This window comes from Otolemur garnettii, unplaced genomic scaffold (genome assembly GCF_000181295.1).
Source record: "Otolemur garnettii isolate 467f Iridium unplaced genomic scaffold, OtoGar3 scaffold00132, whole genome shotgun sequence".
Taxonomy (NCBI): domain Eukaryota; kingdom Metazoa; phylum Chordata; class Mammalia; order Primates; family Galagidae; genus Otolemur; species Otolemur garnettii.
Window position 1 is genome coordinate 3,294,632 of NW_003852527.1, and position 2,767 is coordinate 3,297,398.

Here is a 2,767-nt window from a genome sequence, read left to right on the forward strand (position 1 = left end):
AATTAAGCAGCTTGCCATAGCCTACATTAGCCCGAGTATAAAGGATGAATTTGACTAATTAAACTTTTAACACCTAATTTCCATTTAAAATTTTCCTTAAATGTTTTCCATAAGGTCTTTATCTCACAAAAAATTCTAAAATGACGTAGTATGCTGTTCTTCTAACAGGCAATTTCTTTAACAAAAATGATAAAGAAAATTGTGAGACATGTCAAAATAAGACTTTAATGGAAATTTTAAAATATAGAAGAAATGACACCTTCAGATTGAAACTTGGACCTCACTTTAAGTTATTACACTGAATAATAATTGCCATTTATTGAGTATCTCCTCAGCATCTGATGTGAAACTAAGTAACATTATTTTATTTAAGTTTCATTGCCATTGTTAGCAAATGGTATTACATCTGAAAAAGCTGAGAAAACCAAGTCTTAGAGAGTTGCATAATAATCTAAGTTTCTGGGTTAACAAGTAGCAATACTGAAACTAAAAACCAAGCCAAAATATGCGTGTTTCTCAGCATGATAAACTGATAGAATTCACTTATAAAAGAAGGTAAAGAAAACAATGATTAAGGTGAGTATTAGTTATCCACAGTAGGTCCATCAAAGATATAAATTTATAAACATCAACGGGCATCTTCATTAATTCAGTAGCATGTATGTGTATGTGGGGGGGGGGAATAGACATTGTTACAGTAACAAGAGCAATTTTTGATAAAATAAAGGATAGAATTATTTTAATATAACCTCACTAAACAGCATAAGGTAATAATAAGCAGTTAATAAAGTGATTATATTGAAGGTGCCTAAATAAATTTTTTCTAGGTTTTTAATAAATAAATGAATGAATTAAATAATATTAATGCAACCACAGATATTACTGCATTTAGGAAATGCCCCATACTTAGTGTTTTTTCTTTCTTTCTTTCTTCTTCTTCTTCTTCTTCTTTTTTTTTTTTTTTGTAGTACAATACGGGTTAATTTATTAGTACATCAAATTATAAGATCTGCTATCATTTCAAGTGGTGATGAATGTGAATAGTATTTCAAGATGCCTGCAACAATTGTAATGTAGCATAAAAAGGAGGGAAAATTGCAGGTACCGCTTTTACTATTGCCATTAGTTACCAGCTAACTGGGAGTAAGGCTACATTTCTGTTACATTAATTAAAATAAAGATGTAACATTTTTCCTTCAAGTTCATGGATACTCCTGATTTCGATCCAGGTTAAGAACCTCTGCTTTCAGGGGAAATTCTGGACATAATCAGGATATCCCTGATGAGGTTTAGAGACGAGGTAAGACGTCACTCAGGAATTCCTATTGCAGGGCAGACAGATTTCTGCGGTGAGTTTCTTTCCTTATTGTCTTCATGAAGATCGATGCCAATCCTACTCAGGGCTTGTTCTTTCAGGCCCCATTGCTGAGATATCTGAAAACAAGTTCATCAGCCCAAGTTCGGGTTTTCCTGAGAGCAAGCCGTTTCTGAGTTGTATCAGCATGCCAGCTTAATGGAGTAGGGTGAACAACTCATTTCTCTGTCCTCCGTCTCAAGTGCCAGCAGGGTGTGGGACGCAGGGGCAGCCAGGGGTTGGAGTAATGTGTCCACTCTGCTGACGGGGAGGTGCTGGGGATGGATCTCCTTGGCCAGCCACCCCTTCTTCTTCAACCTGCAAGCCTCCTGGTATGGTGGTAAGATGAGAGTTCGTGTGGGTGGAGTGTACTTGTACTCTGAACCATCCTTTAGATCCAGTAGGTAGCTGCTGTCTGAATTATAGGAGCTCAGGTCTCCACAGGTCACAAAAGGCACAGTGAAGCACCTGGGACCATGCAGCTAGTTGAAATGGTAAGAGTGGTCCAGCAAGGGTCTGATTAAGTCTACAGTGAAGCCCTCAGGAGGGTCATCACTCTGACAGACACCGAAGGCCTCAATGCTGGAGTTCCGGCTGCTCCTGGGCTTGGCACAGAGCACGCTGGAGAAGATGACGTGCAACTGGCTGCAGGAAAGTGTCACATCCTGGTCTGGGAATATCTTGACCACAAAGCAGCACCCCTTTCCCCCAGCTTCAAGACATGTGTAGCAATGTCCATAGTGGTTAGAAAGAGCTGGGCCGGCACATACTCATCAACATCATGGAGGCCAGTTACATTGGGAGCCCTGTCGCACACTACTAGGTCCACAGGGCATCCCACAAAATGCTGGATGATCTCCTTGGCAGTGGATAGCTAGGTGGATCTCCCTGGATCTATATCACACCTGGTACTCAAGCCATAGCCTGCAGGTCCACAGCCACCACCACGTGGCCAGAACCCTGGCCTCCAATCCTCTGGCTCAGCACCTGGCTCCAGCTGCCTGGGGCTGCACACAGGTCAACTGCTCATGTCACACCTTGAAAAAGCTGAAATTCTTCATCAAGTTGTAGCAGTTTGAAGGTACTGTGGGCACGCCAGCCATTCTCCTCGGCCAGGCAGTAGTAAACATCTCACTTGTCCTTCGATGTCCGTCCCATCTCACACACAGTTTGCCCAAGGACGGCCAAGTGGGCTGATACTGCCCAGTATCTGTAACCAGGTGAGTAGCATTCCACCCAGCTCTTAGCCTTTGGAACCAGGGGAGCCAGAGGAAGAAGGTTGCTCTGCTAGCAGCCTGAGCCTGGGCGAAACGGCATACACAGGAGAAATCGCAGGGCTTCAGTCTGTGTTCGTAGCAGACCCGAATGCATGCCATGCACACCTAAGGGTTACTGCTGAATGGCACACTTTGC

At 42.4% G+C, this 2,767-nt stretch overlaps 1 pseudogene; it reads right to left on the bottom strand.

Moving 5' to 3' along the window:
• Positions 1 to 1,497: 1,497 nt before the first annotated feature.
• On the bottom strand, positions 1,498 to 2,512 carry LOC100961990 (annotated as a pseudogene).
• Positions 2,513 to 2,767: the final 255 nt, after the last annotated feature.